Source organism: Macrobrachium nipponense, chromosome 9 (assembly GCF_015104395.2).
Source record: "Macrobrachium nipponense isolate FS-2020 chromosome 9, ASM1510439v2, whole genome shotgun sequence".
Lineage (NCBI taxonomy): Eukaryota > Metazoa > Arthropoda > Malacostraca > Decapoda > Palaemonidae > Macrobrachium > Macrobrachium nipponense.
This window is the reverse complement of record NC_061110.1, coordinates 54,783,699-54,807,024: the sequence shown is the minus strand read 5'-3', so window position 1 is coordinate 54,807,024 and position 23,326 is coordinate 54,783,699. Positions and strand designations below refer to the sequence as shown.

The following is a 23,326-nucleotide window of genomic DNA, read 5'->3' as shown; positions in this document are numbered from 1 at the left end:
GGTTATCAGCAGGGATACTGTTCTCAGTAAGCTGCTGCTAAGTAAAAACCGCCATTAACTGAAACTCAGCGATTTATGGCGTTTATGGCCCAGAGTTTTGGTTAATGGCGCCAATAACTGGTTATGATGCCATAACTCTATTATTGGCACCTTATGGCCATACCGAAATTCTGCCTATTATGGCGCCATAAATCGCCGATTTTATGGCACTAGACAACCCCAATTAAACTGGATTGCCATTAACTGAGTCCACCGATAACCAGGGGACTGCCTGTACCCAGTTTACCTACGTCAAAACTGCAATAAGAAGAAGTGGTTATGCGCATACGCACCATCATATTGTTTACATATGACCAAAATCCAACTAAGCCGCCTTTCCTTTTCTGGTCGGTCAAGAAATCAGAGCTTAGGGAAGTCCGTTCTTTGCTTATTGATTCAGCCAAGTACATAATTTTAAGTTCCAGTTAAATATTTTTTAGTTTAGACTGTAGAGCAATGATTTATTATGTGTGAAAAGCCGTAATCAGCTTATTTTGCCAGCACACGTCAACACTTTTTACAATTTATGATCGTGAGGTTAGCTCCATGAATTTTGTTCTACACTTATTAATTTCATTACTGAGGTTCATGGAAACATATAAGTAGAAAGCTAAGTGTATAATTTTAGGTTTCAGTTAAAAAATTTTTAGTTTACAATGTGGAACAATGATTTTATTGTGCGTGAAAAGCTGTAAACCGTCATTTTTCGTCAGTCCACATTGGAGCTAACGATTTAGGATCATTAGCTCTGAGATTTTCTTGTCGCTTATTTATTTCATTACTGAAGTTCATGGAAACATCAAAGTTGAAAGCTAAGTGCATAACTTAAAAGTTCCAGTTAAATTTTTTGTTTGTTTGGACCGTGGAACAATGATTTTATTGTGCACGAAAAGCCATAAACCAGCTTTTTTGCTGGTACATGTTGACGCTTATGTTTTGTGATCGTTAGCTATTTGTAGAAGCAGCAATTGTTTTGAAGAATTTATTATTCTATTTAGAAGTTTCATCTAAAGAAATGTTCCACAATTATTATTAATATAGAAAATCCTTTCAGATAATGATGTCAGCAATAGCCTACCACGCAGTAGCCTAAAATCTACATTGATTAAATTAGAATATATTAGCTAGACTGTAGCAGATATTGTCAAGCATTGTCTTAATACTGTTGACTATCATGTGCTTACCCTTAAAAGGGAATTAAATAATCTAAATTGATTAGATAATAACCTAGGCTAGGTGATGGGCTAGCCTAGCTAGAGTACACCAAAAACTAAATTAATCAGAATTAGTTAATAACCTATACTAGGTGATAGCCTAACTATAAATTTTCACATTAGTAAGTTACTGTTTTACATAGTAGACCAAACCAGTACATAGACTAAATGGGCTATGAGGTAGTAGCCTATCTTGAAGGCTACAAATTACACCTAGTTAATACCATGCCTTTAAAGGTAAATTAATTAATTGGGATTAGACAATAACCTATACTAGATGATAGCCTAACTATAAAATTTCACATCAGTGAGTTTCACATTAGAAAGTTACTGTTTTATATAGTAGACCAAATAGCGTAGGGCTAGATATAAACAATCTGAGACAAAAGATGTTAGCCTAAGTATGAGTTTACATGTAAGTAACTTTCTGTTTTTATATAGCCTTTACATTTGATCTAGAATAATCTGGATTAGGCAATACCCTATACTAGAGAGAACAATTTAGGGAACATCCTATTGTTGGTGTACTAAGAGGTAGTTTAGCCCAAACAGCCTAGAACTGAATATAAACAATAACCTAGGCATAATTAAATACTAACCTAAAGCCATTTAAAACAGTGGCTTGGGCTAACTATAAAAATTAGTACTATAGTGGAACTACGGTTTTCATACATAATCCCTTTTGGAACCTCCCATGAAATCTGAAACAATCATTCCCATAAGGAATGATGTAAATACAATTAATGCATTCCAGACCCCCAAAAATGTTTTTTTAAATACATCTTAAAGGGAATAAACACAGTTTTACATACAGAAAAAATTAGAAATAAATATAAATGACTAATGAAATAAATAAATTAATATTTAACATCATTCTTACCTTCATGGAAAACACTTGTTAGCATATGAAAGATGGAGAGGAAAGAGGAGAGGTTATTGTCTGAGGTTAACTTCAATTTGTTTTTTACTGGCACTGAAGTTACTTTTCCTCTTATCATTTTTTACTGGCAATAGGACCAGCTTGAGAGTTACTGGACCCCTGTCGCACAACAAAACTGTCCAGAGACATTTGTTTCTGCCATTTCTTTAAAATTTGCCGAAAGTTAAACACAGCATTATCTTTAAACATGTTGGAGACATGGATCACAACTTGTTGAGATGATAATTCTCCTTCAAATATTTTACATCATTCCACTTTGCAAACATGTCCTTAACCCCTGAAGTAGACACATTACGTATGCCCATTCGGTTTCTGAATTTTCCAAACCAGCCTCTGTTGTCCTTAAATTCACTAACGGCAGAGCTTCTTGTAGGCATACAAAAACCGAGGTTTGACTGTACAAAGGATATTAGTCCAAATGGTATAACAATTAAAATTAAAACTTTACATAACTAGTGCAAAAGGACAAATATAATACAGCCATATATAGCTGTCAAAACTTACTTAAACCTCAAAGGGCTTAACCCTCTTACGTCGAAGCGGTAAAAAAAAAATTGTCTCCCGTGTGCCGGAGGTGTTTCAGAGTGAGCGCGGAAGCGGAAAAAATATTTTTTTCAAAAACTCACAGCGCGCTTAGTTTTCAAGATTAAGAGTTCATTTTTGGCTCCTTTTTATGTCATTGGCTGAAGTTTAGTATGCAACCATCAAAAATGAAAAAAATTATCATTATCATATATAAATAATGCGATATATGATAGCGCAAAAACGAAATTTCATATTTAATTGTATTCAAATTGCGCTGTGCGCAAAACGGTTAAAGGTAACAAGTTACTTTTTTTTCATTGTAATGTACACTAAATTGCGATCATTTTGGTATATAACACATTGTAAAACGATAAAAGCAACACAGAGAAAATATTATCACAAAATAATGCATGAATTCGTAACGCGCGGACGTAAACAAATATTTTTTTCAAAAATTCACCATAAATCTAAATATTGTCCTAGAGACTTCCAATTTCTTTCAAAATGAAGACAAATGATTGAATATTACTATACTGTAAGAGTATTAGCTTACAATTGCAGTTTTCGACCATATCTGACGAGTTAAAGTTGACCGAATGTTGAATTTTTTATATATATATTTTTTATATGCAATTATTTCGGAAATAAGAAAAGCTACAACCTTCAAATATTTTTCGTTTTATTCTACATGAAATTGCGCACATTTTAATATATAAAACTCTATGAAATGCCTAATATGAAACGGAGCAAATATTCAGAGAATGGTATGTACGCATTTCGGAGGTTTGTGGCGGAGAATCCGCGCACAGAGGGAAGGAAAGATTTTTTTTTACATTCACCATAAATCTAAATATTTTGCTAGAGACTTCGAATTTGTTTCAAGATGAAGATAAATGACTGAATATTACTAGACTGCAAGATTTTTAGGTTACAATTGCGTTTTTCGACCATTTCGGTAGAGTCAAAGTTGACCAAACGTGGTTTTTTTTCTATTTATCGTGATTTATATGCAAATATTTCAAAAATGAGAAAAGCTATAACCTTCAATTATTTTTCGTTGTATTCTACATGAAATTGCGCACATTTTCATATATAAAACTATATGTAACGGCTAATTTAAAATGGTGCAAACATTACCACAATCGCACGTATGATTTTTTCGGAAGAGTTACCGCGCGGACGTAAAGAAAATGTTATTTTTTTCATAAATTCACCATAAATCGAAATATTGTGCTAGAGACTTCCAATTTGTTGCAAAATGAAGGTAAATGCTTGAATATTACTAGAATATAAGCGTTTTAGCTTACAATTGCGTTTTCGACCATTTCGGTAGAGTCAAAGTTGACCGAAGGTTGAAATTTTGGCAATTATCGTTATTTATATGAAAATATCTCAAAACTGATAAAAGCTACAATCATGAGTATTTTATTGTTGTATTCTACATAAAAATGCGCACATTTTCATATATAATACTTCATGTAACGGCTAATTTACAATGGTACAAAAATTATGTCAAAGTGACAAAATAATTTCCGAGATGTGTCACAGATACTTTTTAGTGTGGCAAGAAAGAAATTCGCGCTTGCGCGCCTGCGTAACGATTGTAAACAAAGTAACACCTTGATCCGTGAACTCCCAGCATCCCCCAAGGCAAGTGATTCAAAAGTTTTAGGCTGGTAGGCCTATAAGTATTTTTCCGCGAATTTAAAAAAAAACTTTTGTAAGTCGACGTAAAATATGTCCAGTCGGCACACGGGAGACAAAAAATGTCGACGTAAAATACGTCCAGTCGGCGTAAGAGGGTTAAGTTAACATAGATTTCTAATAAAATCTGTTACAAATATGGAAACTGTATGAGGAACTACAGAGGCGTCCCTCATAAGCAATTTAATACTGACTAGCTTCTAATAACAATTTACTTTAGGTATATCACTAGAGGGCTGCCATTATGCAGGACCCTCAGTTCAAATAATGAACATTTGCTTGGTCAACAGTTATGTACCAAACTTGTGGTATACTACTGGCAGCAAGTCTTAAGGATGAAAAAGCTCATTTTAAGCTGTCCCGATGATTTGTAGAGTTCAGTAGGAATACGGAAAGGAGAAATTATATCTTTCCCGCAAAACTTCGGCAGCAGATATGAAACCCTTTTTATTTCAGATCAAGATTTATGTTTGGGTCAAAACCCAGTAACATTAGTCCCCAGTACCTCTCAGGTGTTTATGTTTGGGCAAAAACCCAGTAACATCAGTCCCCACTATCTCCCAAGTTAACCACACAGAGGAAGTAGAGGAATTTTTACATGGGGGAGACATTCTTACTATGGAATATGAAGTGGGCACTGCCACTGAAATGACCCTGCTGAACCCAGATGAATCAGGGACACCAAAATCAGGTAGCCAAGGGAGAAACCTTCTAGAAGGAATTCTATTCCCACCCCCGCCCCCTCTGCAGCTATCGATGCTGAAGAGGATCTTTCCCCCAAAAAAGAGATAATAGGATCCATCTGACTCCAACTGAAATTACTATATTTTTGAAGGGTTATTGTAACTTACCCAGGACTTCTGACCCTTTGGCAACAGGCAGTTACAGTTCAGTTGTTGAAGCTCAGTCAAAATGTGCAAGCCTGCAGCATTTGATCAATTCCATTAAGGAAATTATAAATAATATCTGAAAATTTCATTACCACAGAACAGCAATGTATGAGGGAAATTATGCATGATTCAAAAAAAAAAAAAAAAAATAAGTAGGTCCAGTACACTCCAAAATGTAAAAGTACTGTATCCTGCAGCCCAAGTGAGAGGGGATGCAAATGCTGTCCAAATAAGGTCTAGTGTTGGCACTCAGACTGGAAACTACTAATTGGTCAGTTCTGAATACAAAACTTCAAATCAAAACATGATAAGGGCTCTAATACTCATCCCTGATGATACTAATAATCCTTGGTTAGACACGTCAGTGTGCATTTTCTCTCCCTATAATAAATATCTAATTACTGAGAGAAAAACTATGATTGAAGCTTGTAAATGTGAAAGACCACTAACAGAAACTGTCTTCTTACCTGTGTCTATAACATTAAAAGCTATAGAAGACACCCTTTACCAGGACCCAAGTTGCTAATCAAGGAGTCCCAGCCTTCTGTCCCTTCTTTTTCAAATTAATTTGTCTTGTAAAGACAGATTTTCTGAATCTTGTAGTGATTAAAAGACCAGAGACAATGGCAGAATTAAAACCATTTGCCTTGGTCATCCCAGTTTTTGAAAACTCCACCAAGGAATGGGCAATGCTACAGCTCCCTTCTGGAGGGGAAAAGCCTCCTTTATTTATAGCTACACAGCAAATTATGACCCTTATGAGAAGAATCTCGGAGGCAACATCCTCAGCAGAATTTCGTACTAGGATCACCTCCTTAGTACTCTACCACCTTGCTGGAAATTGCCATCAAAAGGCTTCCGAAGTGTTTCAGAACAATTGTTGATGTTGTGGTCAAAAGTCTTATGAGAACCCTGTGGCAACATTCATTCTATGACTTTTTAAAGTGGCGAACAGAAGTGTGAACGGAAACTTTGGAGGGCTCCAACTAGCCACTTCCCAATTGTCATGGTAATTGCTTCATAGCAAAGAATTACGAGTTAAAGGAAAGGAAAACGCATCTTCGAGAAGTTCTGCAGCAAGGAGGCATTCACGCATGTGTTGGAGGTGCCTGTTCTCATGATAGTTCAGGAATCGTCGGGCGTGTTGAGGAACGCAACAGGCGCCGAAGTGTCGTGAGAAACGCAGCGATTTCTGATGCAATACGTCGTCTAGATTCTTCTAAGAAGTTCCGGTAATCTCGGGAGTCTGTGATGTTCACCGTAGGCCCCGCCCCCAGGTCACCGTATAAATACAACTGACGAAGTAGGAGGAAGCAGATCCTCAGTAAGAGCCACAGATCAGGTTATCAGTGAGAGATCAGCAGCAGGGATCATCATAGAGAGATACGAGAGGAAGGAACCGACGAAGGATCAGAGAGAAAAAGGCACTCGAGAGTTAATCGGGATCTGGTCAAGTCGTCCGGGAGTGGACGACCAAGGCATTTAGATGTAGAGCAAGACTTCAGAGAAGAAACGTTATACAAGAGGTTTTGAGGAGTTCCTGCCCTTCAAGCATCAAGAGAATAGACATTATTTTCTGCAATACGGAGTCAAGTAGACGACAGAAGTTAAAGTTCTCTTTGTGTGAAGCCACCGCTTTGAGCATAGATCTCCGACGGTGCAAAACTGGCCGGCAAGTACTTGCATTACCTCACTTCTTCCCCAGTTCATGCATTGTACTTCTTCCCCAGTTCATGCATTGTAAGATTTTACTTGTGGTATGTAAATAGGAGAAACCATTCTGCATTTATCTTTGTTAGTGAGCTTGTAAATAAACCTTTGTTGTGTTAGTGTTTCTTTCTATATTCGAATCCCCAGTTTCAACTGTTGGTGTTGAATACCTTTTGTTTATAATAATATCGAACCTGAAGAGGACCTCTCACGGGCCGTAACATTGTGGTGACCTTGGCCAGTAATATTCAACACTTTAACAGTTTGAAACAGGGAGAATATAGAAAGAGCCAGAATGAGTGAGATGGTGAAAGAGTTTATCGAGTCGGGTAAGCTACTGGGTCTAGAAGGGAATGACCTCCATGAGTATGTTGAAAAGAAAGAAAGAGAAAAGTATGAGAGAGATGAAAGAGCGGCTGAGAGAGAAGTAATGAAAATGCAGCAAGAGAGAGAAGTAATGAAAATGCAGCAAGAGAGAGAAGTAGTGAAAATGCAGCAAGAGAGAGAAAGAACGTATGCATGAGCAGGAAGAAAGAGAGAAAGAACGTATGCATGAGTTGGAAATTGCTCGGTCAAGGGAAAGTACTCGTAACAGTCGGACAGGCGAGAACGAAAACGAAGCTGATACGTTAGGTATGAGTGCAGTGCTGAAATTAGTACCAAAGTTTGATGAGGAAGATATAACGAAATATTTCATGTGTTTTGAGAAGTTAATGGAAAGAGTAGGTTCTCCTAAAGAAATGTGGACTTTATATTTACAGTCAGTTTTGAGTGGTAGGGCACTTACTGTGTATAGTTGCATGTCTAAGGAGGAATGAGATGATTATGATATTGTGAAAGAAACTGTTCTTAGCACGTACAGGTTAGTACCGGAGGCGTACCGTAAGAAATTTAGAAATTTGATAAAGGATGAAAATATTACGTACGTAGAATACGGTAAGAAGTTAGAAAGGCTATTTTTTGATTGATTAACTCGTGCTAAGGTTAAGGATTTTGATGGTTTGAAGAACTTAGTGTTGTTAGAAAACTTCAAAGATAATGTATCCCCTGAGATTAAGCTTTATATAGAAGATAGGCGAGAAGTATCTTTGCAGGAGCAACTAGGTTATCTGACGAATATAGTCTAACTCATAATTTGAGTGTTGGTAAGAAACGAAATGATCCTTCGTCTGGTAGAGTACAAAACAGTAAAGGTTTTAGTTCTAGTAATAGCATTGCGAGTAAAAATGACTATTCCTGTTATACATGCGGAAAACCTGGTCATATGTCTAAGGTTTGTAAGAGTAAAGTGGCATCTAGTGGCTCAGAATTAACTTGTTTCCAATGTAATGGGAAAGGGCATTTAGCGAGAAATTGTGCAGTACAGTGTTCCCCCCATATTCGCGTTCTCCAGATTCGTGGACTCACACATTCGCGGATTTTTCTTTGGAATCTATCTAGAAATTATTCGCGGACGGACTCGCCCATTCGCGGAATTTTCCGACGAAAATAATCACTAATTAGTGTATTTTGATGTTTATTTTCATGACTAAATACATTTTTATGATACAAAAATGATTTACTAATTTTCAAATATTAATTTTGATTAATACTGTATTAGTAAGTTTAATAAGTTTAAATGATATCACATAATAAAAATAATAATTCTCTCTCTCTCTCTCTCTCTACTACAAAGATGTATGTTTTTTTGTATGATAAATAAATGATTTATTATTTTCAAATATTAATATTAATTTATACAGCAATAATATCAATTCATTAAAGAATATACCATAGTGAAATAGTAAGATTTTAGCTTATAAATTTAAAATATTATGGAAGAACGAAGGAAATCCCAGTCAGATTCTTTCTCTAACTCAAGGTACTAAAACTCAGATATACGTATCAAGTTAAGTGACCGGAGGGGGAAGGAGCTGATTTGTGGCTGCCATCACGTGGGCATGAAATTTCCACCCCCCCCCCCTCTCTCTCTCTCTCTCTCTCTCTTTTACTGAGATGAGAGATTTTTATGGTACATATATGCGTAATAAGTTTATTAATATTTTCAAATAATAATAATAATAACTGTAATTACAAAAATCACATGTGAAAGTATTTTACAAATACTACGATAATCTCTCTCTCTCTCTCTCTCTCTCTCTCTCTCTTAAAGCGATGTATGAATATAAATTCATTAAAGAAAATACTAAAGTGAATTAGCAAGATTTTAGTTTATAAATAAAAAGAATTACGTAAGAAGAATGAAAGAAAATGCTCATTACCCCGCATCTCTCTCTCAGAATTCCAGTAGCAAGCCGAGTAGGCTGGGGTCCAACAACTGTGCTGCCATATTTTACGATAATGTAAACTCTCTCTCTCTCTCTCTCTCTCTTTTACTGAGATGAGAGAATTTCTATGGTACATGTGTATGTTTATTAATATTTTTGCATAATAATAATAATAGTAATATAACTATATTCAAAATTCATATGTGATAGTATTTTAAAGAAGTACAATAATCTATCCACTTCACTCTTTTAAATAAGGACAACCCTCTCTCTCTCTCTCTCTCTCTCTCTCTCTCTCTCTCTCTTCGTCTCTCTCTCTCCTCTCAATCCTTCTCTCTTCCTCTTCTCTCTCTCTCTCTCTCTCTCTCTGCTATTTGCTGTTTATATATTTCTAATGGTAAAATGTTTAAGATTACTTTAAAATGATATTAATAATACCAATGCAATGGTATATTTGATGTAGGATAATACTTTAAATAAACATTTGGTATTTGTGACTTCACATTTCCATTGTTCCATTGTAAAATGAAAATGGATGTCTCAAATAGTAACAGTATGAAAGAAAACGTGCATGACTGAATACTTATGGGGGGACTGAATTATTTTCACATACGTAACTGTACATAGTATGTATTTATGTATAAACATAAAATGTAAGATTTACTTTAAAATAGTATTAATAATATTTCAAAGATTAATATGAACCATAATAGGATATTTTATGTATATTTGATGAAGGATGGTCTTTAAGGGATACTTTGGTATTTGCATGTTTAGGATAGGGGTTTATGAGCATTTTTAGAGGGGGGTTCCAAACATTCGCGGATTTTAACTATTCGCGGGGGGGTCTGGTACACATCCCCCGCGAATATGGGGGGACCACTGTAGTAAGGAAGGACGTTAAGAAACCAGTGTCTCTTGTTAACCTTTCGTCAAGTAGGAATGATGTGATGAGAGAAACTACGAAAATTTTTGGTGAATTTCTGTCAGAAGGCATAGTTTCCTATCTTGGAGGAGTAGATTTGAGAGAAGCAGTCTTGCTTCGAAACACAGGATCTGCTGTCTCACTGATTAGGAGAGAGAGTGTGCCAAACAGGGCAGAAATCAACATGGAAGAAAAAGTCATGTTAGGTGGATTTCCTAACACTTGTGTTCTTTGTCCTTTGTTGAAGTTGAATTTAGAAAGTCAGGTAGTGTCAGGAGAAGTGAAACTTGCAGTTGTTGACAGTTTGCCCGTTGATGGCGTTAACATTATTGTCGGTAATGACTTAGCTTTATCCAAGAATGTGAATCCTGTTATGAGTGAGATTCCAGTGCCTGAAATGGTAGTAACTAGGTCGGGTTTAGATACAGACATAGACTACGGTCATAATTTGTTCGTGGATTCGAACGAGAGTAAGTTCGTGGATTTGAACGAGAGTGAGTTCGTGGATTCGAACGTGAGTGAGTTCGTGGATTCGAACGAGTGTGAGTTCGTCGATTCAAACGTGAGTGAGTTCGTGGATTCGAACGAGTGTGATAGAGGTGGCGAGGTTGATCTTGGCATAAGTGTGGCTGAGAAACCTAACTCTATCGATGTTGACAGTGATAGCCAAGCAGAAGGTGTAGCTGTCGAGAGTAACGTAGTAAATGTACCGGTATCTAGTACTAGTTACGGTGATAAGTTAGGCATGAATAAGGATGAGCTAGTCAATTTTCAGAGAGAGGATGAAACACTAACCCGAATTTTTGAATGTGAGCTGGATGATGATCTCGATGATGTGTGTAAGGAAACTTTTTGTTTAAAGAACGAAGTTTTGTGTCGTTATGTTCGACATAAGTCAGGTAGTAAAGGGGATATCACCGAACAATTAGTGGTTCCTAGGAAGCTTCGTGAACTAGTTTTGAAGTTAGCACATGATGAGCAGGACATTTAGGAGTAAATAAAACCTTCAAGTGTATTAGTAGGGCGTACTTTTGGCCTAAGATGAAAAGTGACGTAAAGAGATATGTTTTAACCCTTAAACGCCGAAGCGGTAAAAAAAAAAAAGTCTACCGTGTGCCGGAGACGTTTCAGAGTGAGAGCGGAAGCGGAAAAAATATTTTTTTCAAAAAATCACAGCGCGCTTAGTTTTGAAGATTAAGAGTTCATTTTTGGCTCCTTATTTTGTCATTGCCTGAAGTGTAGTATGCAACCATCAGAAATGAAAAAAATCATCATTATCATATATAAATAATGCGATATATGATAGCGCAAAAACGAAATTTCATATATAATTGTATTCAAATAGCGCTGTGCGCAAAATGGTTAAAGGTAACAAGTTACTTTTTTTTTGTTGTAATGTACACTAAATTGCGATCATTTTGGTATATAACACATTGTAAAACGATAAAAGCAACACAGAGAAAATTTTATCACAAAATAATGCATGAATTCGTATCGCGCGGACGTAAACAAATATTTTTTTCAAAAATTCACCATAAATCTAAATATTGTCCTAGAGACTTCCAATTTCTTTCAAAATGAAGACAAATGATTGAATATTACTATACTGTAAGAATATTAGCTTACAAATGCATTTTTTGACCATATCTGACGAGTTAAAGTTGACCGAATGTCGAATTTTTTATATATATTTTTTTATATGCAATTATTTCGGAAATAAGAAAAGCTATAACTTTCAAATAAATATTTTTCGTTTTATTCTACATGAAATTGTGCACATTTTCATATATAAAACTCTATGAAATGCCTAATATGAAACGGAGCAAATATTCCGAGAATGGGACTTACGCATTTCGGAGATTTGTGGCGGAGAATCCGCGCGCGGAGGGAAGGAAAGTTTTTTTTAAAAATTCACCATAAATTTAAATATTGTGCTAGAGACTTCGAATTTGTTTCATGATGAAGATAAATGACTGAATATTACTAGACTGTAAGATTTTTATCTTACAATTGCGTTTTTTGACCATTTCGGTAGAGTCAAATTTGACCGAAAATGGTTTTTTTTTCTATTTATCGTGATTTATATGCAAATATTTCGAAAATGAGAAAAGCTACAACCTTCAACTATTTTTTGTTGTATTATACATGCAATTGCGCACATATTCATATATAAAACTTTATGTAACGGCTAATTTAAAATAGTGCAAACATTACCACAATCGCACGTATGATTTTTTCGGAAGAGCTACCGCGCGGACGTAAAGAAAATGTTTTTTCATAAATTCACCATAAATCGAAATATTGTGCTAGAGACTTCCAATTTGTTGCAAAATGAAGGTAAATGCTTGAATATTACTAGAATATAAGCGTTTTAGCTTACAATTGCGTTTTTTGACCATTTCAGTAGAGTCAAAATTGACCGAAGGTTGAAAATTTGTCACTTATCATTTTTTATATGAAAATATTTCAAAATTGATAAAAGCTACAACCATGGGTTGTTTTTAGTTGTATTGTGCATGAGATTGCGCACATTTTCATATATAAAACTTTATGTAACGGCTAATTTAAAATGGTGCAAACATTAGCACAATCGCATGTATGATTTTTTCGGAAGAGTTACCGCGCGGACGTAAGGAAAAGGTTTTTTCATAAATTCACCATAAATCGAAATATTGTGCTAGAGACTTCCAATTAGTTGCAAAATTAAGTTAAATCATGATTGAATATTACTAAAATATAAGAGTTTTAGCTTACAATTGCGTTTTTCGACCATTTCGGTAGAGTCAAAGTTGACCGAAGGTTGAAATTTTGGCACTTATCGTTATTTATATGAAAATATCTCAAAATTGATAAAAGATACAATCATGAGTATTTTTTTGTCGTATTCTACATAAAAATGCACACATTTTCATATATAATACTCCATGTAATGGCTAATTTAAAAAGGTAAAAAAATTATATCAAAGTGACAAAATAATTTCCGAGATGTGTCACAGATACTTTTTAGTGCGGCAAGAAAGAAATTCGCAATTGCGTGCCTGCGTAACGATTGTAAACAAAACAACACCTTGATCCATGAACTCCCAGCATTCCCCAAGGCGCGTGATTCAAGAGTTTTTGGCTGGTAGGCCTAAAAGTATTTTTCCACGAATTTTAAAAAAAACTTTTGTAAGTCGACGTAAAATATGTCCAGTCGGCACCCGAGAGACAAAAAATGTCAACGTAATATACGTCCAGTCGGCGTTTAAGGGTTAAGCTGTCATGAATGCCAAATTGCCGGGAAACCGAATCGTGTAATTCCCAGAGCTTGGTTGTGTAATATTCCTTCAGAAAGCAAATCTTTCGAGAATGTATTTATCAATATGGTCGGACCTTTGTCTGTAAGTAAGGGTAGAGAAGATTACACAACTAATCTAGAGTATTATAAAAACAATTTAAGAGATGTTTGGCAACTAGCAAAGGAGATCGGGAGTCAATGGGAGACTGAACGGAAACATGATCTTAGAGCAAAAGAGACAAATTTCTGTGTAAGAGATGAAGTTTTAGTACTAGTCCAGAAAGAAGGTCCCTCTTTTCCTTATAAGTTCGAAGGTCCTTTTTCAGTGTTAGAGGAGAGGGGAAATATACATTATAGAATTAATATGGGTAAGAGTAAAGCAAAGTCAATGAATGTACACTTGCTTCAGAATTATAAAGAACGCCCCATACCTTTGCCACCGCCAGTGTTTTATGTGACAGTGTTACTGAGAGAAATTAGTTTTGAGAAAACACAAGAGGTGTTTTAGCATTTCAAAGTTTTAATTAAGAGTTCAGAAAACAAAAAAGAGGAAAGGATAATGTGATAGGTAATAGCTTCTGGAGATTTTTCCCAAATGAGTAGCATAATGAGCGTTTTCTATTTCTAAGAAGTTTTCTATTTCTAAGAAGTTCCGGTAATCTTGGGAGTCTGTGACGTTCGCCATAGGCCCCGCCCCCAGGTCACCGTATAAATATGACTGACGAAGTAGGAGGAAGCAGATCCTCAGTAAGAGCCACAGATCAGATTATCAGTGAGAGATCAGCAGCAGGGATCATCATGGAGAGATAAGAGAAGAAGGAACCGACGAAGGATCAGAGAGAAAAAGGCACTCGAGAGTTAATCGGGATCTGGTCAAGTCGTCCGGGAGTGGAAGACCGAGGCATTTAGACGTAGAGCAAGACTTCAGAGAAGAAACGTTATACAAGAGGTTTTGAGGAGTTCCTGCTCTTCAAGCATCAAGAGAATCGACATTATTTTCTGCAATATGGAGTCAAGTAGACGACAGAAGTTACAGTTCTCCTTGTGTGAAGCCACCGCTTCAAGCATAGATCTCCGACAGCGCAAACCTGGCCCGCAAGTACTTGCATTACCTCACTTCTTCCCCAGTTCATGCATTGTAAGATTTTACTCGTGGTATGTAAATAGGAGAAACCATTCAGCATTTAGACCTGTGGTTTGTGGTAACACAACGCCCCTATACTTATACCGACACCCTTTGGGTGATCGCGCTGAGGGTAGTAACTTCAGCATAACCATGTTAGCTTTTTCTCTGGTATATTATAGAGTTTATTTATACTAGAAAAATGAGTTACAGGGATTTTTCATCGGGCGACACAGGTCTTCCCCCAGAAATAGATTTTTCCTACGTCAAAATCCCTTTGTTGCGTTAGTGTTTCTTTCTATATTCGGATCCCCAGTTTCAACTGTTGGTGTTGAATACCTTTTGTTTATAATAATATCGAACCTGAAGCGGACCTCTCCCGGGCCATAACACCAAAGTAACTTCATTATTACATAACCATTTCTGTAAAGACCTGTTTGAGGAGTCTTTTGTGGTTAAAAACTTAACCAGCAACCCTGGCAACAGAATTGTACAAGAGTATGTACTCTCTTTTGTGAAAAGGGAATTTAGGAAACAAAACCCAAAACTTCCCCCTTACCCAACCGAAAAAGGCTCGTTTAAGGGGGACAGCTGGAACCCTTGTATATGGGGGTATAAGGTGAAAAATGAGTCAAGAAAAAATTCATGGAGCTTCGTATGGCAATGGAGAATACGTATGCAAAATATTTCATCAAAATTCCTCTTACCTTCGTAGTTACCGGGTAACTAGTAAACGTAACTCAATAAGCCAAAAACATTGATCCATACAAGAAAATGCAATATTTCTTGTTATTGTAAATTTTGATAATTACTGTCAAAGAAATTGTGAGCCATGGCATCTGTAGAAATTTCATGAGTCACAAAAGTTAAGTCAGGAGCAGCTTACCACCTTTCAGTGCGAGCACAAACCTCATGTAGTGTACACGTTCAAGTTTCACCTCTGACATTCGCTTGCTTTTACGTATGTTTATCTTTGTTTCGGCAAGAATTTCATCATGCCAATGAGGAAAAGACAAGCAAAACATCTCGATAACATACAGACAAAGAAAATTTGCTCCAATATGATTACAGAATATCATAATATACACGATATTAGTGTAGTTAGTGAAGAGAGAGAGGGAGGGGTACATAGTAAGGAATGCCCCCGTCTTGCCTGACGCACACGTCACACTGTGCCCCAGGCTACGATCTTTGAGTAAAGGGATCTTCATTTATGATAAATAACATAGTTTTGGTTTATTAATACCCAAAAAGGAATATGAAATTCATAATAATCATGATTTATTAACACTGTCTTTGTAAAAAGAGAGTACACCTTTGAGTTTCACCTCTGACATTCTCTTGCTTTTACGTTTGTTTATCTTTGTTTCGGCAAGAATTTCATCATGTTAAAGAAGAAAATACAAGGAAAACATCTCGCTAACACACAGAATAAAATTTTCTGTAATAAGCCGAGTTAGTGAAGGAGACAGAGTTGCGTAGGAAGGAGTGCCCCGTCTTACCTGATGCTGTGCCCCAGGCTAAGATATATGAGCAAAGGGATCATCATTTATAATTATGTTATAATAAATAACATATTTTAGGTTTATTAATACTCAAAAATGAAATAAACTTTCATAATAATCATTATTTATTACCATCTCTTTATAAAAATACAAAGGAAAACTGAACACCCGTATCTCAAAACTATACTTATTGACCTTCAAATTCTATCTTCTCACTTAGTTTTAAAGCTATAACATTGAAATTTGGTATATAACTTAGAAAGACATTATAGAACAATCAAGTACTAGAGTCCTTTTTCCAATTTTTGTTTCATCTTTTTTTATAAATTTTTTTCCTGATTTATAGGGTTTATTTTTTACCATAATGAAAAATTCATATCTAGCAAAAAAATGACATTTAGAAAAAAACTCTTCATTTGATTGGAGGTCTACATCAGGTCTATATATGGTAGTAATCCCAGGTCTTAATATTAAATATCAAGGGAGGAGATAGAATTTGAAAAATTGTTATTTTCGGGATAAATCGCCCTGGGACCACAAAACCAAAGGTCAGAGGCAAAAATCATATGTGGTTTGGAGATGTCCAAAGTCACCTAATTAAGCAGTATGAATGTTAAAGTCCTGTCTTTAAAAAATGGCATTAGCTGGCTGGCCCCCTTAAAATGGTAATCCTTCAGTCATCCCTAAAAAATTTTTCCTCAAAGAACAGGTAAGTGTTTCAAAACGGATGATGCCTCACAAGAGGACAACAACAATAGCAATAAAATCTTTATCACAAGGTCCAAAGACCCTCTTACAGGAAAAAGAAAAGCAACAAATGGAATGCCTATCAAAGACAGAGGCAGAGAGAGGCGGATACCAATAGGAATGTTATGGTTGGGAGTCCACTTCAATGACACCACATGCAATTGAAGTCTTCCCTTTGGGGACATAGCATTAATCTTATATGGGCTGGGGTGGAAACAGTCTCACCCCTCCCCCTCCTATAAAGAGGTTATTCCAAAAACCAGACCCCTCTCGGGAATGTTACGTGCAGAAAGACCCTGTTATGGGAGCCACTGAGAAACATGCGGATATTTGCCACCAAGCACATTTCACTAAGCATCCCCAAATAGGATTCCTCCAAACTATGAGTGATCAAAGACCTATTAACACTGAATAAGCACAGTCAAATTTTATGAATAACTACTCTTACCCTAGTGCATTCAGTTGTTCTAAAAGGGACTTAGACAACTATAGATCTCAAAGATGCATAGTGGCACGTCCCTGTCGCCGTTCCCTTATACCCCTTCCTTAGGCTCCCAATAGGGAAAGATATATACAGGTTCAAAGTCATGCACTGTGGGCTAAACATTGTCCAAGATTTGACAACGTTAGTAACGGTAGTTCTTTGAGAAATCCAAAATACAAGTATGTAACACCCCACCTAGATGACTGGTTGATCTTTTGGGGGACTCACAAGAAAGTCCTTGAAAAACCTAAGAGCAGTGCTCAACTGACTGCACTAAAAAGGTTTTATGATAAATTGGCAAAATCCCACTTCACACCCAGCAGACGCTTTCAGTAGCTGAGACTGTTGGGATACTTTTCATGGCTCTTTGTTTCTCCCCATCATACTCAAAACAGAATACGGCAAGTCCTCAAAACATGCCTTGCACAGCCCAGAGTTTCTAAATGGCAATTAGAACATATGACGGGCTTGTTGCAATTTGAATCAATAATAGTGAATCCAATAGTACCAAGATTACAACAAATGAATGTTGAACGTGAGCAAATTCAAGCTATCGCAAGCAACAAACAAGATACAAGATCGACCTCATCAAAAGATTGAAAAAGTTGGGTAGATACTTCGGAAGAAATCTTCTGGCAATACAGGTAACCCTGACTCCTCAATCTGTATGAGTGACAACACATACAGATGCCTTGTTGACAGGTTGGGAGGATCGTCAGGTGGCAGGGAGGTGTTCAGCAGCTTCTCTGAGGAATTGCCGTATCAATTTCGTTGAGCTGATGGCTGTCTTTTTGTCTCTCAAAAAACTCAAACCTCCACAAGAGAGACATTCGGTTGGATCTAGGCAACATGACTGCAATGTCTCACATTAAGAGGTCGGGATGATACCTCCTCTCAATATGGAAATGCTTACCATCACTCGATGGGGCAAACAAAAAAGTAGCATTTGTCTGCAATTCACCTTACAGGGTCTCTTAGTGTAACAGTAGATTCTCTATCAAGGAAAATGACAGCTTCAAAAGAGGGAAGTTAGATGACCACTCTTTTTCAGAAAATAGCAAATACTCTTCCACAAATGGAAGTGGACCTGTTCGCCACCTATGAAAATCACAAACTGCCAGGCAAGCAACAGCAAGAGATGCCTTCCTACAAAACTGGAACAAGCGGAGGACAACATACCCTTTTACTCCATTGCTCCAGATTTTGAAGGTGCGAAGCAAACTCCTAGCCTACTGAACAGCTTACTTAATAGCCCCAAATTGGCAAAACAGGCATTGGTTCCTATTACTTTAACAATGGGCAAAGAGATAAATTACAAAACTGTCCACCATTTTATCCCAGTCAGTAGGAGGGAAAGTCACTTATGGGTCTTCCTTTCTAAGTCAAGACCTTCACGGGTGGATTTTCTTAAATACATATTAGTATCTACAGTACCATGAAGGTTACTCGCCAAACATTGCTAGGTACCTAGTGCAACAATTACAGACTTCATATATCCAGCAATACTAGTGTGTATGGAAGATAATGTCACATTATCATCCATTTCAAAATTTCTTATCCCTTTTGAAGACAAGTGCCTTACAGTTACAGCAATCATTGATCACAAGGCATTAACGGAACCATTGATTTATGATTTCATGATTTGACTATAAAAGTTGTTACTTCCCGTCTGTGTTCCTCTGAAAGATCCGCTCTAGAAGTGTTCCAATTACTTGACCCCAGAACAAGGTGCTTAGACTTCGATAATCCCCTCAATTCAGTGGACCCGATAAAACCACAATTCACAAGTTACAATATGCGATCTTCTTGATTGCATTAGCATCAGAACTCGTATTAGCCAACTGGGCTCTTTTAGAAGGAAAAAATACATCACACAAATGGCTGACCAATTATCATTGTCCTGTAGCCTGTCATTCCTGGCCAAGGATGGGATTCCTTTAAGAAGGAAATCTCCTATTCTAAGTAAACCACAATTAGCAGACAAAACATTATGTCCAGTTCAAGTACTTAAGGTTTACCTAGAGGTCACGGCAGACATCCCAAAAGGTCCGTATTTCCTACACTCTAGCAACAATTATCATGAGCTCGAACAAATTCGACTATACTGTGTATCGGTAGGTGGCATGGATAGTCTTGACCCATAGCCACTACAGCAGCAAACCACCGGTCTTCCTAATAAGCGGGTATGCTAATTATCGCTAGGGAAGGTTTGACAATACTGCAACCATACCCAGCATGCTTAGGTAAGTTATCACAGAACTTCACCCTAAAAAATGTGAGTTTGCACTTAGTTTCTTGTTCTTTGCTACTAAACCTAAAGGTGTTTGGAATAAAGAATGAGACCTTGAAATTAGTGGCTTGACCCTGGACCAAAAATGTTTCTTTGTAGAGCTCCTTGAGGTTTTGACGTAGGAAAACTTATTTTAGTAGTCGCTGTTGAGTCCTCAAAACCATCCCACTTCCCTCATGAAAATACAAGGGATTTGGGTAAGGGATCATCCTGCATTGACCAACAGAAAGGAATGGAGGCTTGGTGGGATTTTGATCGTATGTAAACAACATGAAGGTGTGTATGCACATAACCACTTCTTGTGGTTTATGACACAGGTAAACTGGGTATTAGCATTCGCTGAAGATAATACAAAGTGCACTCTTATCCTGAGTCCATTTATACTCTATCACATGTTATAATCTTTATCATTATGACACAATACCTGGCCACAAGACCAGTTGAGAGAATTCTCTGACATTAATCTGGTCAACATGGAGCTCTGGATAGACCATGGAAAGGGTAATCCTTGAGGACTTATCAACGGCTACCATAAACAGGTTTTTTCTACATGAAAACCTGTTTTTTGTACATATAGGTAGGTAACTTACCAAGTAATTACATACCAATAGTTTCTAACTAATGGCAACTAAAATTTCAAATCCACAGTAGCAATTCATTTGTTGTGATGTAGGAATAGCCCCACCCACTACCAGGGGAGAGAGGAACAACTCAGCAAAGACCCAACAATTTGTTTCTACCGATTGCCGACAGTGGTTGTCAATTCGCAGAGGATGGTTTGAAATTTCTGTCGGTTACCTGTTGTTCACTAATTGGTGAAGTACAGCTTATTGTTGGTAGATTTTCACTTTAAATTTTGTTTAAAAACTTTTTTCCTGACGATTGGACTAATTTTTCTAGTTTTTGTCTTAGAGAATTTTTTCCAACTTGACGATGTCTGACACCAGTTTACTGTCAACTTGTTATTGCAGCAAAGGCTCTACTTCATTAAAGCACAACTTGCACACAATTTGCACCTCATGCAGGGGTCAAGTTTGTTCTCAATCATTATCATGTGAGGAATGTATAGACTGGGAAATTAAACAATGGAGAGTTCTGTCTTCCCATTTAAATAAGTTAGAAAGGGATAAGAATAGTAATAAATTTATGGTTGAATTCTGACTCCAACTTTCAACTCTAAATCGGCATGACAAAATGACTGCTAATCAGGATAGTAGTTTTGACCTACCGGTCTCTGTACCTGTGATGTCTCCTATTCCTTCCCCAGCCTTAACACCTCAACCCTTATCCAACTCCCTCATTGATGCCCCCAACGCCACTGCCAATTTAGAGTTAAAAGTTGGAGTCAAAATTCTACCGTAAATTTATCACTATTTTGGAGTCTATGGCTCAACTAAGTTCATTTAAAACCATAATGGAGAAGTTGAATAAGCAAAGTGTTAATGATGCAAGTAAAGTGTTTGTGGAGGAGCTGGCTATCCTTCCTGCTGATTCTAATAGGCAGAGGTCCCTGGCACACTCCCCTGACCCTGGGAGAAGCCATACCAGAAGCCCAAAGGAGGTCAGCAAGGTCTGCCCACAGGTAGCTGGCCCCTCAGACACACCTGTTGCAACTTCACAGGGTGTCGACAGCCATTGGAAAGCCATCTTTACGGAAGTGTCGTGGAGAATAGGCGCCAGTGGCATTTGAAGAAGTCTAGGCCACTAAGAGGTCATTGTCGGAAGCACCCACTTACCCTACGGTGCCTCCCAAGATGTCTAAAGGGTTTCCTGTGGTGCAAGATCAGCCTTCCTGCAATTTCTGGGATTCTCCAGAACATTTTTCTTCTGTCTGTAAGGACAAGAGAGGACCTTTCAAAAAAGCTAAAAGAGCTTCTTCCAATAGACATAAGAGGCCAGCGCCTCCAAGACTTCACATTACCTGGTCCCTGAATAAGGTTGTCAGATTTCTATCAACCCCTTCAATTCAGTGGTCCCAATACAACTACAACTCATATGCTCCAAAAGGCAGTCTTCTTGATCGCTTTGGCATCAGGAGCTTGGATTATCATAAAGGGACAATTTTTTGTCACCTAGTTTTCATTTACTGTCATCTCCTGGCCTATCATTCTTGGCCAAGAATGATGACTTGTTAAAGGGAAAAGTGAAATTTTCATAAAATAAAATAATGTTTGTATATGCATGCTTACTAAATAATTACTATATAGCTAAAAATTCTAAATTCACACTGTGGCACTTTTTTCGTTTGTAGGAGAATAGGAACCACCCACCATACGGGACTTAGAGAAACAAACTAGCAAAAAGTCTCATTCATTTCATGCTCTTACATCCACGCTTGGGGAGGAGGGTGGGCTCCGATCACTTAAATACTTGGTAAGTGCTATATACAAAACATTATTTTATTATAAAAATGTCATTTTTATATAAGTTGATCACAGCGATCATTATAAGAAACTTGTTCCTACATTTAACACATATGTCATGACCATCGTAAACTTAAAAGTAAAGCTGAGTTATACATTCTCTTACCTTACAGACTTGAAACAATTTGTCTTTACCATACTTCTTTGGATGACATCCTAAATAATGACAAAAACCAAGATAAGCCAAATCCCAAAGTCCAAAAAACAATGTAATCATTAACAATAAAATGTAAATAACACAATGTGTTCTTGTGGGCTGACAGGAGACACTGAATGGTAAACAACAGACATTTGAATCACCCAAAAGGAACAGGTCAATAGACGATTAAAGCTAAACTATCCTAATAATTTTTTAGTTTTCACACTTGTCATCCTGCCTGACTTGGGAATTAGATTAATTTAAAAAAAAGGGGCATCTATCCGAAAATGTGACTCTCGATCACTATTAGAGAAGTCATATAGAAAGATGGTCAATTCCAGTATCTTGGCATACTGGCTAAGACATGGAATCTGCATGAAAACAAAAGGAATACTCTTGGCCAGAGCTCCCCCATGCCCCTAATGAAACCATGAACCCAAAGACTCATCTAAATAAAAACCTTTTCTTCATGGTTTGCTGCTAGAAGCATATTGTTTATGTGCACATGTATGAAAACTACCTAAACTGAACTTTATCCCAAAAGGCTATGTTTATCCCAGGTGGTATGCGTTGTCCCATTGCCAAACAGTGGATTAGGTTACTGACGGTAGGGAAAGCAGCCTTTGCATTGAGGATATTACCAACTTTGTAGCAAGGAAAGACAAAATCCATTTGAAACAATCAAATGTGTGAAATACAGTAATACCCCGAATTTATGTGAGGTTAGGTTCCACAACCCCCTTGCGCAAGGGGAAGTTTTGCGGAAGCTTGGCATGGTCTCTAAAATTGCTTATAAATGCTTACTTCTAGAATTTGAACCCTAACTATGACCCTAATCATGCTCCCCAAAAAATTAGGCTAACTTTTAAATGAAATTAACTTTACTACTGTAATTTGATTTAAAAGTTAGTTTAATACATTACCCTTAAAAATGACAAATTTTCTAAGACAATTTGTATTTTTCATAGCTACAAACCTTCGGTCTTAACAATAGGATAATTTCTAGCGCCTAGCTGGATCCGGTTAAAAGCAGATGAAAGCAAGGAATCTTGTGATATCTGGCAACGCATGCATAGATCGGGTGAAGGATAGTCGAAGACCATCCACCTACGATCACACATCAG

General features: G+C 37.0%; 1 protein-coding gene across 4 annotated transcripts in view; it reads right to left on the bottom strand.

Annotated features, from left to right (window-relative positions):
- LOC135217906 (protein GUCD1-like) overlaps positions 1 to 23,326 on the bottom strand; it is a 241,413-nt gene that overhangs the window by 4,994 nt on the left and 213,093 nt on the right. The gene's annotated exons all lie outside the window — the stretch shown is intronic.